This window comes from Puma concolor, chromosome C1 (assembly GCF_028749965.1).
Source record: "Puma concolor isolate L17-30 chromosome C1, mPumCon1.1.hap2, whole genome shotgun sequence".
In the NCBI taxonomy this organism is placed as follows: domain Eukaryota; kingdom Metazoa; phylum Chordata; class Mammalia; order Carnivora; family Felidae; genus Puma; species Puma concolor.
In genome coordinates this window covers 57,753,327-57,770,332 of record NC_141674.1, presented here as the reverse complement: position 1 = coordinate 57,770,332, position 17,006 = coordinate 57,753,327, and the positions used below count along the sequence as shown (strand labels likewise).

The window sequence follows — 17,006 nt, the reverse complement described above, 5'->3', positions numbered from 1 at the left end:
AGACTAAGTGCTCTTATTATGACGAAACACTGGACTCAGAACAGAAAAAAAAAAGTGTTTGCTTTAAGGTACCTGGCCAGTCCTTCTCTTACAGATGTAGACCCACAGGTACGACCATCCACCTGTGCGTGATTGAGGACACGTTCTTCTTACTTAGAAGAGTCAAGTAAAAGGCAAGTAAAGCCTCATGTCAAATCACACCATACAAGCTACTCTACGAGACAGTTTAATATCCTAAGAGTAGGCAATCACTTACTGAATACATTACTAAATATATTTTCAGAATAACAACATGTGCTTTATTATAAAAGCTAATCAAGTTAAAGGAAATTTACTGAGAAGTCAAATAGTATATTGTAGTTCAATATTTTCAAAAGAAGCAAAGGATGGGATATCTATACAGATTTCATAATATGTCATCATATCATGTAATATTGAAGTGCCATCTGGAAGAGTTAATTGTTGTTGGAATGAATAACATGATACACATTTTCACCACATCCGACATGCAGTAAAGCCAGAATAGGTTGAAATTTACCATGTGTGGTAGTGTCTACTGCACCATTAGAGCAAGGAAACCAAGGTAGGGAGAATAATGCTCTAAAGTTAGCAGCTGCAATAATTACTATTGAAAAAGATACGAGTTGTCAGGCAGCTGTCTGCCCTGTACTGGTTAAAAGCCAGACTTCCTGGGTTTGAAACTCGCCCAATCCACTACCAGCTACAGACCTTGGGCAAGTTACTTAAGCTTCATATACCTCACTTTCTTCATTTGAAAAATGGACACAATGATAGCACCTATCTTATGAAGCAGTTGTGAGGTTTAAATGAATAAATCCATGTGAAATGTTTAAAATAGTGCCTGATACATGACAACTATCACAAAAATTAACACTGATCATTTTTATAAAATTCTCTTTAGGTTCAGTGACATCATCTTCTATGTATGTTGATATTAAAAGAGAATGATGTAAGACTCCTTCTCATCTTTTAAGATAGTTTAAATAACACCTCCTCCAGGTTGAGTAGGAGTTAGCCAGGCAAACTGGTAGCAAAGTCACTGAGGAGAGAAGCAACATAATGAATGAAAAATAAATGCAGGATTTGACCAGATTCTGCTGGCACCAGAGACTATGACTTAGTGCAAGGGGGTGGGGGGATAGGGGTGGCAGAGAGACCAGGTAAAATGCTATCAGAATATGTCAGGCCAGAGATTATGAGGATCTAGACTAGGGCATTGACAATAAGCAGAGAAAAACATGGGCGAGCATGAAAATCTCGCAAGCATGGAGAGTATGGACAGGACTTAGTAATGAATAAGATATAGGATGCTGAGGAGAGGGATAATTCAATATCAAGTCCTGAGAAGCAAGTAATAAGAGTAATTCCAAAGGCATTTCAGGACCGTTAGGAGCCATAACAGAATTGTTAGCATCAGAATAGAGCCTTCCTAAGGGTTCCTTTGAAGAAGAGTATACAATTGCATTTATTGTTAGTGTTTGTATTCTGGAACACTTGCAAAATAAAACTGGTCACAGTAAGCGCCCAACATTAGTATAATCCATTTGGAAAACAATTTGACGGTACGCATAAAGAGTCATAAAACCGTTCATAATCAACCATATAAGAATTTCACTTCCAATAAACTATTTCAATGAGTTTAGTCAATACAGGGATAAAAAACTGTGTCCACAAAGATGTACTTTGAACATAACTGACATTAGAGAAAATGTTTGCATGGCCTGAATGACCTTCAGGAAGAGACTAGTCATGTTGTATATCAAGTTCATAGAATGTTATACAGACAACAAGAATTATAGATTGTAATAACTCCTATCGCTTTCTGAGTTATTGTACTTTATACATAGTATAGTACACTTTCTAGATTATTTAACTATCATAATTCTCAACAGTCGGTCCTTTTTTTAAGTTTATTTATTTTGAGAGAGAGAGAGAGAGCAAGTGTGAGTGCAGGAGGGGCAGAGAGAGAGGGAGAGAGGATCCCAAGTAGGCTCTATACTGTCAGCGCGGAGCCCGAAGGGGGCTTGAACTCAAGAATCATGAGATCATGACCTGAGCAGAAAACCAGGAATTGACGCTTAACCAACTGAGCCACCAAGTACTGTTATTCTCATTTTGCAAATTAAAAAATTAGGCTTCATAGCTAATGAGTGGCAAAAGGACTGGAGATGGGGGCTGTGGATAGCTTGTGTTAAGGGATAGGGCCAGCTGTATGTGCTCATGGCTGTAAGAAGTTCACAGTCTCCACTTCCACAGATGAAAACCAGAACAAGGATTTAAGGTCAGGTCCAGTTCACCTGACTACAAAACCTGTGCTCTGAACACCAGGCTTACCAAGTTGTGTTTAAATAAGAAGAGATGAACGCCATGTGCAGTCTATGTAAAATGTGCACGCCTAAAAGGTAAATAGCAAAAGGAGACAGGAGAAATGAGAACTGTTGTGTTTTGTTAAGTTCTAAAACTTCCTTAGGTTGCAATTTGGTTTTACTCTGAAAGGACATTTAAAAATATGTGGATATTAGAGTTAAGAAAAATATATTGTATATTCCATTTTACACATCAAGTCTCTTGATGACATCTCAAATTGTCAGCACACTTGAAAAAATCAAAGAATAGCTACTCAATAGCTACTATTTCCTTAAGAAGATATATGAAAAATTCATTAACTACCTATGGATTGGTTCTAAAAGCAGAACAATACAAAACAAGTATTAGATATCCAAATATAGTTTTGTTATTATTAAAACCACTTGGATTCTACTGTGGTCATGAACTTACATTACTTTTCACCCATTTGCTTAAAACAGAATATGATTCTTTCTCAACCAAAATTCTAAGAATACTCAAGTTTTTAAATGATCCAAATTATAGAATTCTCATTTTCTATGCTTCATTTACTCAGCCTTTCTTACATGCTACATACTACAAACCTAAATAAACTCCATTCTCTGAAAAGCTGATTTTTTGAAAAACCTGTACACAGAATAAAATGAGATATTAATTAAAAATATTATGTAAAAATTAAAAAAAAACTGAAACTTTTATGAGGCATTAAGAGGTAGCATTTCAGTGTCAGGATTCCTGGTTTGGATTTTAGCTCTGCCTCATAAGACCCTGAGAAAATCACTATCCTATCCAATCACACATCTACACTCTCCTCATTAGTAAAACTGGGAAGATAAAATTCCCTTTCTTCTAGAGATGTTGGCAAACTTAAGTACATGTTGGTCATTACTAACATATGCCTGATAAATGAAAATATTAGCTGTTATTTTTAAATCTAAAAGTAGGATTCTTGGCATTTCTATTTCCAATATAAGTTCTTAAATTTCTACAGTGCCCCCTAAATGCTCACTGCCATAAATTCAGTCATGAAGTCAAATCAGGCAATCTTTGCCCTTTAGATAGAAAATTGACAGTGGTGTAGGCTAGCATTCAGTACTTACAATGGGATGACTGAAAACTCAAAAGTTATGAAAACGATCAAGTGTTGCCAAAAAGTCAGCTTTTCTGGGAGAAAATATTGCTTATTCTGTCTTTCTTTTCTCTTGTTATTCCTTTGTTAGGAATAAAATATAATTGCTCTAAATTTGTTATTCTTGATCCTTTTCAAGTGATGTTCTTATGTTCTTTTGAATCAGTAGATTTTACATAATGATTTAATTTCATTTAAAACTTTCATTACATTGGAACATCTGTTCTTTTTCAAATTTTTTTAATGTTTATTTATTTTTGAGAGAAAGAGAGACAGAGTGTGAGCCAAGAAGGGGCAAAGAGAGAGGGGAGACACAGAATCTGAAGCAGGCTCCAGGCTCTGAGCTGTCAGCACAGAGCCCGACACAGAGCTCGAACCCACAAGCCACGAGATCATGACCTGAGCCGAAGTCTGGCGCTTAACTGACTAAGCCACCCAGGCGCCCACATCTGTTCCTGTTTAAAGACTGAAGAGAAATGGTATGAGGGTTGGTTTGTGTGTTGTGTGTTGGTGTGTGTGTGTGTGTGTGTGTGTGAGGGAGGAAGACAGGGAAGGAGGAAAGGGAAAGGAAGAGCATATGAGGCAAGATAAACTATACCACCCTATCATAGCACGTGGTGCAAAGTAACATAATTGCCTTTACTCCTCTGGACAGTAAAGTGTTTAACAGTAGAAATTAAGGCCATCCCCAGCACTTGACATGGTTCCTTGTACATAGGGAACATGGTTAGATTAATATATTTTTAAATAAGTGTTTACAGGACAAGAGACAGAAAAGATAAAGGGGGAAATAAAAGGAGGACTGCCAACACAAAGATATGAGGAAAGCTTCTGTATTACTGAGGGAAAATGGTAGATAAACCTTACAGAGATTGTACAGATAGATAGGATAAATTTGCTAATGTCTTATTAATAAAAATAAAAAAATGTCCATTCCTTCTTTATCTAATTTTTCTTTGTTCTAATTGGATGAAGAAATGGATAGTTAAGTACCACTTGATCATCCATCCTGAATCACAGATTAGATTTCTGGTGGATTTCCAGTTAATATAGAAAAATAAAGAATATTTATCTTTGTGATACCAAGTTATGAAAAAATGTGAAATCAGAGGGAGTTGTCAAAATACTAAAGATCAGATTTATAAATGTCCATAGAGCAAATCCATCATGGAAGCTATTGTTTTTATTATACTTTTCTATAGGGAGATTATTTGAGGATCATATAGCTTTACTTCAAAGCATGTATGATTTATGTTTTCTGGGTAGAGAGATTTTTCCTCTTGACATCTATGAGAAAACAACTGTTCTGCCAAATGGCTCTTAACCCCATCCTTTTTATGTGGCAGCAACATAAAATGCTCCTAACATTAGATACTGGCATAAAGAAAGAACTAAAATGTATGTAAAGTGATCTTCCGTGTTAATTGAACACGCTATCTTTTTTTGTCATTGATTATCACTGTTTTTGGTTCTGCCCATTTATTTTGAGGAAATCTCGAAAATTGCAAGGAGGAAAGCAATGGAAGTCCTATAACTGCTGAGCACAGCCTCTGGTATGCTATCCACAATCAAAGATCAAAGATTCTATCCTGCTATTTTCATAGGATTTCTTACAGTTTATTTCTCATTTCAATTAATGATTATCATCTTCGTCTGACGAAAATTAAACTTCAGTTTATGTATGGCTAAGATTTTCTACTTGTAAGCAAAATACCTATAGTTTCTAACCACTACTTCTTCACATAATAATATTAATAAATGATTATCTATGATATTTTACTGCATCTTATATTTTAAAGTGTTTTCTTATTTATTTTCTTTCCAATTTTTGCATCTCTGTAAAAGTAACAGAATTAAAAGAGATTAAATTTATACAAAGATCATATCTTTTATATATTTTTGATATTAGCTCATATTTGATATTAGGCCAGGATTAATGAGCTGCTTAGGACTGCACATGCTAAGAGCTGAGCAGAACATCTGTGGGCAGATGTAATACCATAGTTGGCATTGTCAGGATTAACTGGATATACCATCAAGTTAGAAACCTGGAACATAAGATCCACTACTTCCTAAATGCTCCAAAGACATATCTTCACATGACATCCCAGTCAATTTTATACTAGTGTATCACTTATTGTGGTAGTGACTTCCGGGAAAATCTTTCCGAAGCCCATTGTTGCCAACAATTTTGGAGGTAAAGTAGGCTTCTTTTGTGCAAAATATCATGTTTTCTAAAGCTTCTGTAACACTTGCAAAAGTCCACCATAGCTGGCTGATAAAGCAACAATTGTTAGTACTGCATCATTGCTAATGTTATTAGACTTTGCTAATTCTGACCGCTGATTAGCTCTGTTAAGAGCTATGGAAGAATACAAGATGAAAGAAAGAGTAGAGCGCTAACTTTATTGAGCACCTACCACATGCTAGGAATTAACTGGGTGCTCTACAGATATTATCACATTTAATGCTCACAGTAACTTGACAGGGTAGGCATTATTATACCCAGTTTGTAGATAAAGAAAGTTAAGCATAGCTTTGTCTTCAATTTCTGATCTACTTGGGGATACAGAACAGACAGAACAAATTTGTTACTTTACTTTTTTGAGGAAATTGTTGGATATAATTGGTGGTTTATTTTAAAGAAACAGAATCTAAATTGCACAGACTAATAATATTATGACCATGTAATATTTGGAGATGCTTTATGGATAATACTCTTTCCTACATTCCCTGTCTACAACCTCCTATTTCCCCTGCAACTGTGGAGCCACTGGCCTTCATTTTAGGGGGAGAGAATGAATATGGCTGAAAACAAAGAAGTTATTGCTCAGCCTTAAATTTCAAAATAGAGTGTTCAAAGCCCTTATCTGGCACAATAGTCAGAAAGCCAAATACCTGTTGAGATAAAGGTTTTTCTTGGAATTTCAAAAGCTGGACATTAACTATCAAGAATAAGCTAGGAGAAAGGGCAAAGATTGTAACTGTCAGCCACAGAATACCAACAAGTATTTGATGACTTAATACCTGACTTCCTATCCCAAAGGAAACAGGCATTTACCATATAAGACAGAACGATTCAAAGTGAACAAAACTGGAGTATGGATACCATGGGTGGGTAATATCAGCCCATTATTCGGATCAAAATCTCAGGTGGAAGGGACAGAAATATCCAAGTGGCATTAATGGCATCTCTTCAGGGCTTGTGCTTATCTTCCCAAAAATGTAACCCTAGAAGTTTACAAGCCTCTTAAAACATCCCAAATCTACAGGGCGCCTGGGTGGCTCAGTCAGTTAAGCATCCGACTCTGGATTTTGGCTCAGGTCATGATCTCACAGTTTGTGAGTTTGAGCCCCACATCTACCTCTGTGCTGACAACATGGAGCCTGCTTGGGATTCTCTCTCCCTCTCTCACTGCCCCTCCCCCCCCCAAAATAAATAAATAAACTTTAAAAAACTACCCCAAATCTACAATTGGTATCTGAGCAAAAACTGAGGAGATCTCTATAGACATGGGGCCAAGAGCCACCTCACAGAGTTCTTCATACCCCATAGTTCTTTGTGAAAGTTTGTGAACTAAAACTCTCTGAGGTGAGCATGAAGTGCTGAAAAGATGGGCATCTTTAGGGATGGAGAGTTGAGATAATGAGAACATAAAATACTATGACATTTGAGCTAAAGTAACAACATACAGAAAGTAACAATATACAGAAATGTTAAGGGTGATAGAGGCGATGGTGATGGTGGCTAACCCAGTGGTTGGATACCTCAGCTCAGCAGAGGCCAGAGAGTAAAGGAAAAGAAGGGCATAAAGGATAAGGTATCCCACACCCAATGTATGTGACACACACACACTCACACATACACACGCACACACGCACACACAGCAGTGTAGAGAAGGAAAGACAAAGACTATTTTAGACAAAAAGTGACTTGATAAATTTGTCAAGGAAATATACATTTAACAAGAACAAAATGAGACCTTGGGAGATACTTTGACATTAGGTAAAAGTAGATTTTTAGAGTTACATTTTGGCACATCAGAGTTTGTGACTGTGACTATAAATTTAAACCTACCAAATATTAAATTAAAAACATCTAGTCTCTAATAGTTTATAAAACATTTCAATATATTTGTCTCATTTGATTCTTATGGACAGATGGTGAGGTAGACATTAATATTTTTAGTTTCTTTACACAGATTAAAAAAACAAACCGTTAGAAAAATTATGTAGCCTGTTCCAAATTTCCTAGTTATTTCTTGGAAAGCCAGAACTCAAATTCTAGGTTCTACAAATGATAAAGCTCAGGCTTTCTCCACTACTCTATATGGCTTCATTTTACTTAATATTGATATACTCAATTTAGGAAACTAAATGCTTAGTATATTCTTTAATCAGCATCTAATGACAAGAATAAAAAGGTAATTTAGAATGCAGACTTGATCACATTATGCCTGAAATAATTAGCAGTGAGTACATAGGTTAGTTGTCAATTTCTTATCAAGTTCATTTATACTTTTACTATTCATTTATTCCTCAAATATTTATTGTATAGGTACTGTGTGCTAAGAGCTGGGTGTACCAAAAAAAAAAAAAAAAAAAAAAAAAAGAATAAGATGCTAGTTCTAATATCACAATGGTCTTCCTAGTGGAAAGGACACATAAACAATTAAAATACAACAGAATTAGTCTTTTGATAGAGATGCACGCAAATTACTTTCAAAACAGAGGAAAAGCCACTAATTTACTCTGGAATGCTAGAAGGAGAAAGGTTATAGAAGGCCTTCATGGAGAAAGTAACATTTGGAATTAGAATGTAAAAAATAAGTAGAAGAAGTTTGCCAGTATTTCTGGTACATGCCATGGCTTGGCACAAAAGCTGGGTACATTTTTGGAACTTCTAGTAGCTCAATATGGCCAAAATATTAAAGGCATATGGGAGCAGAGTTGGAGCAGAAGTTTCTGTGTGTATATGCCATCCATGTCAAGGAGTTTGAGCACAGACAGTCAGGGATGGTTTTTAACCAGAACTGTCCTGGTAGACCTATTTTTCACAAAGTCCCAAGGCCAGAGAGTCCAATAGAGGTTGGATTGGAGGAAGAACAGTATAGAGGAAGTCAGGGGCCACTGCAGTAGGGCCTAAGGAGGCCTTGAACTAGGAGAGGAGTAGTCGAACCAATAAGGGAAAAGGAATTTGAAAACTGTTTAGGAATTAGAAATCATACAACTGAAAGAAAAAGCTTATGTTGATAAGGGAAGGAAAAGTAAGGTATGTCAAGTTTGGGTCACTGAGGAAGGAAGAGAAACAACAATCAGAGAGAAGTGATTTAAGGAAGAAGACATTTTCTATAGCAGTAAAGTACTCAATGATATTGTACAATATTTTAACATATGAAAACTTAAAAATATTCCTAATAACAGACATCTAGGTATACAAACACATACAATATATTTCTTCAGGTAAATACGTTAAAGCCAAGAAAATAATACCTCCTACAAATGACATTTTTTAGATACAATTGTGAGAAGGGCATGAATATGTTAGGAGTTATTAGAATCACTCACTTTCCATTTTGTTCCTCAGAATTCAGAAAACAGTAAAACTAAGGTTTAACAATGAATGGGATTTCTTAAGACCTTAGATTTTGTTGCTTAGTAATGGACAAAGAACTGTATTTTAGAGAAATAAAAAACAAGTATTTATGAAATGTGAATTAAAGCCTTAAGTAACACTTGAAATGCCAAGAATAACAGGTAAAAATGCTTTTTTACATTAATGGCTTGATTTTAAAAATCTACATTGGCATCTACGAAACAAAAGACTTGTTTTTCAATTACAATAAAAATACATAACATTTATCAAGACTTACTGAAATTATTTTAGGTAAATGACATGCATTGTCTCATTAATCCTCCCTCAATACACTATCAGAACAGGAATACTTTGCATATTTTGTACATCAAAAATGAGAGACTAATCTGTCCACAGTCCCCCAGATGAAAAGAAGCAACACTAGAACCTGTTCCAGACCAGCTGAAGCTGGAACTCTTGCTCCTGACCACAAAATCGACACAATCTCTCTTCTCATTTTGTCTTCATAATCAAAAACATGCATTTCACTGTGATCTTGAGCAATTCACTGGTACTTCTGGGGAATATATGAACTCAGTAAAGCAAGTGGTATGAGATCTAGCATTTATTAAGCCTCAACTAGCAGTGCTGGGCTCTGTATCTATTATCCTATGTAACTTTAAAACATGTTGCTCTGTATCTATTATCCTATGTAACTTTAAAACATTCCTATGAGGGTGCGTGTAATTATTATTGCAGAGTTGTTCCCATTTGAAAGAGGAGGAAACCCAATCAGAGGGGAATGGAGAAAGCTTTGGACTCACAAAGCTCACAGCTTACTGGCAGAATAGAATGGAGACCCATGCAACTCCTCACCATGTCTCCTTGAGGGAACATACTTTGGAGAACCCAGCTCAGTTTAAACAGGGTGGAATATTTGTAGAAAGAAGAAGCAGAGTGTTTGAGAAACCTGTAAGCGGAATGTTAAGGCTGGTGAGCTTCAGCTTAAGAAATTAAGACTTTTTATAAGCAGTGGGAAACTCCTAAAGATCTCCCAGAGGAAAATTAATTTTGTAAGGAAGGCATTCACAAAGAATGGATTAATTTGACGGATGGGTGAGGGACACTAAAGTCAGAAAGACCAATTACAATAATACATTAAATTCTTACACATAAGAAAATAGGCAGACAGAATGAAAAACAACAACAACAACAACAAAACTTCTCAGTGGGTAAATATTTTAAACTGACAAAAACTAACATTTATTTTTGGAATTTTTTGGCTTACCTCCTAACATAACTGGAGCCAGTAAGCCTGGCTGAGTGTCAGATCAGTTCTTAGTACCTCCACTACACGGCAATAGTAGATTTAAGTCCACAATAACCCTCTATTCTCTACAGATTCATATAAGAATCCACAGTCCTTCCATTTTAAGAATAAGTTTTTGTACACAAAGATTTTTATCTAGTTGATATTAACCATATTTGTGGTATAAAGGAATCAAAGGCATCATCTTGTAAAACATATAAGATAAATAATGGAACAGTTTGCTAACTAAAAATTTTAGAGGGATATATTTCCTGGTAATAGTTAATGTAGTTCTTTCCGAATTCCCTGGTGGCTGGCTGTGTCATCCTGACAAGGTCAGTGGCCCTCATTTAACTGGCTGAAAGTGTTTTATCACATATTCTACTTCTAAGAAATGTTTACTGTGATGGCCCACAACTTATTCTCGACATCTGCAGCCTCTTTCAAACCTTCTCTTTTTGTTTTTATGATGCAAATGAGTATTGATATCATAGATACTTCCATATGTAATGGGAGTATTTTTATAATAGTGACTTCATTTATAAATATATAAATTATGCACATCGTCTTTTCAAAAGCTTTATATTTCATTTAGTCTGATCTATGCAAGTGGTGTAAATGTATCCTTGGGGGGAAAAGAGAATTAAAATATTCTACAACATGAAATTTTCCTTAGGTAATAAAACTTTCCTGTAACTCTCTAGCTTTTCAACAAGAGACAAAATACTTTTTGGCCTTTATCTTAAAAGAAATGAATCAATAGAAATCAATAAACTATTTTCAGTGTGTAGGAGATAAAGTAATTTTGATTTGAATGTCCAGAGTACGCTGAGACAGTAGTGAAATGAGTATTATTATGTTCATTTCCAGGATTAGTAAATTATGAAGTAGAGAGTTAAAAATAATTTTCCTAAGATCACCTAGCAAGAAAGTACCATAAGAAACTTTAAACCCATGTATTTGCTCTACCTGCAGTTCAACTATACATGTCACCAAACTACAGATGCCAGCAAAATAAAATTTTGACAGCTATATAATAAAATAAAAATTTCAAGTCCAGGGTGGCAGAAGGTAAGAGATTATTATGGGTTAGCCAACGAAGGTGATAAGAATTCCGTGTCTTCTGAAATAGAAGGCCTCAAAATACCCTCAAATATTTCAGTCACATGTAAAAACAGAGAAATGAAATTCTGAGGAAATAATCACTCTGTCTACCTTTGCCTCTGAAGTTCTTTTTTGCTGATCAGCCTGGGGTCCACTTTCATAAAAACTGAAACCTGCTTCAATAGGATATTTAGGATGACAGAAGTGATCCCAAGGCCTCACAAGTAGAAACATTAAAACCATCCTAATGAGCTGTATTCAGCAAAATGAGTCTTTTCATCTGCCTCAGATTATCCCAGAGTTGTGTTTTCTCTACCATTTTGCTTATTTAGCTGGGCACAGAAGATATTCATTAAGAAGCAGAACTGACATTGCCAAATACCTTTCTGTCTTGAAGAAGCCTCGAATACACACTGATAATTGGCGTGATAAAGTGAAACCCTCTGGAGAGTTTTTGTGTGGATAACATCACCCTCTGTCAATTGAAGAAAAAAAAAATGAAGAGCTAACACAACGCAACCCTATTCATACTCCTTGAACAATTCAAATGACTTTGCTCAGCTCTAAATCTGCTGGTAGCCTGTAGCAGAAAATAAATAATGCCTACTTTTTCTTATAGTTTCCTCATTTGGGGTAAAAAAAAAAAATTTCTGTTAAAATAGGATGTGAGAAATTATAAAATAATTATACTGTGACATGATGGTTCTTGAATATAAAACACACTGATTTCCAACACAGCAGTCTTACTTGTCTTTGTTTTATGCATTGGGGTTGTTTGTGCTATTTCACTTGCTAAAACGGTTCCACAATTACAAAAATGTTTGAAAAGCATTCATCTACTGGTGATGAATCCAAAGTCTGAGTACAAGTGGTTTCAAAAGAACACCAAAGGAGGTTAAACATGAATGATTTAATCTATTTACTTCTGAATAATCTATTTATTTCTATTTTAATTAGAAATATTATCAATTTTAATGATTCTACATGTTAATACGACAAAACAAAAATTAAAATTTTCTTTGTGAAAATATGGTTCATGCAACAAACAACGGTTACATTTCAAAGTGATAGCTAAAGTAGACGTGAACAAAAGTAAAATATATAAGGTTTCAACATTAAAGGGAATTTCAGATTATAGCTTTATCAACTAACAGTCATCTTGAAAACTCCAAAGTATATCCATTCTTAAAATCTGAATCACTCCACAGATCCTCAAAATTTTCATTAAAAAATAAAATTTTATTTCTTAACTAAGCTTCAGCGCTTTAAAAGAAATTCTGTTTTCCCAAGCTAAAAACAAATTACTATTAATCTAAATTTCAAGATGAATGTTATTTTTTTCCAAGTGCCCCATGCTAGGAAAATAGTTGTGCTAGGGAAATAGCAGGGCATAACAAAAGTAATTTATTAGAGAAATTTATAAAATACATTTCAATTCAATCAAAGAAAAAAAACAAAATATATTCACAAGTATTACTATATTAAACAGATCTGCATTCTGGCTAGGATTAAAAGAAGAAGAAAGAAGAAGAAAGGAGAAAGAAGGATGAAGAAGGAGAAGAAGAAGAAGAAAAAGAACAAGAACAAGAAGAACAAGAAGCAGGAGAATAAAAAGAAGAAGAAGGAGAAGAAGAAGAGAGAGACTGGAGAATTGCAGTTGATAACCATTGTTGTTATTATCTTTGGTGCCAGTCCACTTGAAGGCAATTATGTTAAGGTAGGAAAACTCAGAGTATAAATGCTAAGAACAGTACCCATAAGGTGGATGATGGTTTGAAAAGAGTCAGAATTCCTGATGGCATCACTGAGCCGTAATGCCAGTGTGGATGCTTACCCATCTATTCTCTTGCCATGCCCCTCTTGGTTATGTGACTTGCTACGGCCAAGGGAATATGAGTGGACACAAAATATGTTATATGTGAGTGGAAACTTTCATTGAATGGGTCAGTGAGGCCTCTTCTTCCTGCTCTCTACCAGGGGAACAACACATCTCAGATAAGGGCTACTCCTCCAGCCTGGATGCTGGAGTCAGAAGACTGGTAAATACAGCCAAGCAGACTTCTGACTACCTCACAGATCTGTAAGTGAGAAATAAATCTCTGTGGTTGTAAGCCAAGGAGATGTTTGGGGATTGTTAGTGCCCACTGCAAATGCTAACTGGAAGAAGGGGTAAAATCACTATCTTAATGCAGCCACTAATTGTTGGTTACTTGCAGCTGAACACATTCCTAAAGAATGTACCAATGATATGTACGTGAATGAATGAGTATCACTTTACCTATATATGCACTCTCCGGGCAGCAATTTTCAGTGCGTCTTAACTGACAAAACTTAGTGCCAGGAAATTAAAATGGTGAAAGGTTCTAGGAAAGGGACTACACACACAGGATAAGTTGCAAATATGTGTGGCCTTGCCCAGAGAAGTCCACAGTATGGATACCTGGGTAGCTACAGATTTACAAGGTGCTACAAAGTACTTGAGATGAGTTGTTTCAACAAACTCCACCAGTAGTTAACATCCTTCTGCACATCTCAGGCAACCAAATATAGAAGGACCAGGAGTAGATTGTTCTTTTAAAACTTTAAAGCATGATGGAGAAAGATGGAAGAAATTAGTATTCAGAAGGAATGGATATATATTCATGTTTCCTCTTCATGCCAAAGAACAATTAGAAAAAAAACCATGATAGCAATATAAGTGAGTCACTCTAATGCATACTCAAAAATCATTTATTTGAAAGAATCTGTTTTCTTAAAAAGAAGCTCTAATTGTTATCCCCACAGACTTATTCACTACATTTCCAGTAATTTTATATAGGGATGTTTAGTTTTATAAATTGATGCTCTGATTCATGTTTCCTCAATATGTCAGCCAGTTATTCAGTTTCCCTCTATTAGTGTCAATATTCTGGTTATACGTGAATAGATTAGCTCCCTCTCCAGGTTTCCCCAGACAAGAAATTGTACCTGCATGTATCCAGTTGTTCCTGTCAGAAATCTTGCAATAATTCTTGATACTACACTTTTACTCACTAGCCGTCTCCCTATACCAATTCAGCAATGAATCTAATAGGTTGTACAAAGCATATCTCAGCTCTATCCACATTGTTCCATTTCCACTACCAAAATCCTAGTCCAAGACACCTCAATGTCTTGCCCAACCTTCTGTAAGCATCTCCTAATTTATAAAGCCCTACTACTACTCTTGGCTTCTAACACATTGTAAACACAGCAGCCCAAGTGATCATTTAAAATATCAATCAGTTTGTACTATCCTTCCTTTTAAAAATGTTTAATGACTTCACATAGAATATAGAATAAAAATCTTAATTTTTTAACCTGGTCAATAACCCCCGAGGTGATCTGCCTCATGCTTTTGTCATATTGTGCCAATCTTCCTCTGATCCCTAACATCCAGCTACACCAACCTCTTTCCAATCACTCTTCCCTCCAATGCACCATCTTCTCCTGTCTTAAAGTCTTTGCATATATTATTTGCCTGGCCTAAATTCTCCCGATTTCTCCCTTTTATTGGCTAAGTTCTATCATCTTAGAGGTCTTATTTAAATATCAGTACCTCAGAGATGCTACTTCTTCTGCTCAGACCCTCATTATATTCATTCTCAGTTCCTTGATCTTATCCTTCTTATCTCTTATCATAACATGAAGTTATTATATCCCTAGAGTGATTATTTATTTATTGTCTGCCTATCCCATTAGTGCCATGGAAACAGGGGTCACATTTGTAATCAGCCTTCCCTAACACAGGCCCTGGCACAGAGTAACAGCAAAATAGATATTTAGAATGAATGAATGAATACACACCCTTGAATAAAATGTATTAAACTGAGAAAATTTTACAGATTCTAGTAGATATGTTAGATTCTTTATTACATATATTGTCCTACCCATCTATAGAATGGGAAAATATGTATCAAATAGGAAGATGTTTCATTTGTTTACTAATCAGAGGAGCTGTTATTACATTGTGCAAGAACAGTAGCAGAGTTCTTAGACTTTCAGTGAATCAAAAATATGAGTGCACACTAAATTACAAATTGAGAAAGTCAAAGTGTTTAAAACTTATCAAATTTTCTCAAGCAGACTGATCTTTGTTTTTTTTTTTTTTATATGAAATTTATTGTCAAATTGGTTTCCATACAACACCCAGTGCTCATCCCAACAGGTGTCCTCCTCAATGCCCATCACCCACCATCCCCACCCTCCCACCCCCCCCATCAACCCTCAGTTTATTCTGTTTTTAAGAGTCTCTTATGGTTTGGCTCTCTCCCTCTATAACTTTTTTTTCCTTCCCCTCCCCCATGGTCTTCTGTTAAGTTTCTCAGGATCCACATAAGAGTGAAAACATATGGTATCTGTCTTTCTCTGTATGACTTATTTCACTTAGCATAACACTCTCCAGTTCCATCCGCGTTGCTACAAAACGCCAGATTTCATTCTTTCTCATTTCCAAGTGATATTTCATTGTGTATATAAACCAAAATTTCTTTATCCATTCATTAGTTGATAGACATTTAGGCTCTTTCCATATTTTGTCAATTGTTGACAGTGCAAGCAGATTGATCTTTGTATGAACTTGTGAACTATGAGATCGTGATCTAAGCCGAAGTCTGATGCTTAACCGACTGAGCCACCCACGTGCCACCTTTCTTTTTAAAATTTTTTAAATGTTTATTTATTTTTGAGAGAGAGAGACAGATCATGAGTGGGGGAGGGGCAGAGAGAGAGAGAGAGAGAGATTAAGAATCTTAAGCAGGCTCTAGGCTCTGAGATGTTAGCACAGAGCCTGATACAGGACTCAAACCCATGAGCTACGAGATCATGACCTGAGTCGAAGACAGACACTTAACTGACTGAGCCACCTAGGCACCCCTGATCTTTGTATCTTTTAAAAATACCTTTGTTAATTATTATAATTTTAATCATTCATTAAATAAAATACATTTTTGTATTAAAATCAGAGACATATGTAAATAACATCCCTTTAATTGTCACACCATATACTGGACATTAGGACTCCACTTTCACTAGAATTTCACTCAGGGAATGAGTGAAAGGCTAGGTTATCTTCAGTAACAAACAATACCCTCATTCCCCAAATCTTAATAGTTTTCTTTCTCATGCTACATGTTGAATGCATGTGTGCAGAGATGACTTTATTTAGTGTTGTCGTTCAGGGACCAGGCTGATGGAGGACATATCATGACACACATTTCTATAGTTGCTTCATCAGGGAAAAAGCAAAGTGTGTACTAGGTCATAAATATTTCTATTCAAAAGAGACACTTCTCACTTTTTGCTCCTATTGCATTGGCCAAAGTAAGTCACATACCATGCCTCACACTGAAGATAAACTGAGGAGTATAATGGTGTTCTTAGAAAGGAAAGAGAAGAAGAAATTGAAGGGAATACTAATGGCTACAAGAGTCACTTAGAAGCATTCAGAAGCATTGATGTAACGTGCATTTTTCAATATGCTGTGAGCTAATTTTCTAGGGATA

The 17,006-nt window shown here is 35.6% G+C and overlaps 1 protein-coding gene across 9 annotated transcripts in view; it reads right to left on the bottom strand.

Annotated features, from left to right (window-relative positions):
* Positions 1-17,006, bottom strand: part of LRRC7 (leucine rich repeat containing 7) — a 571,671-nt gene that overhangs the window by 542,962 nt on the left and 11,703 nt on the right. The window lies entirely within an intron of this gene.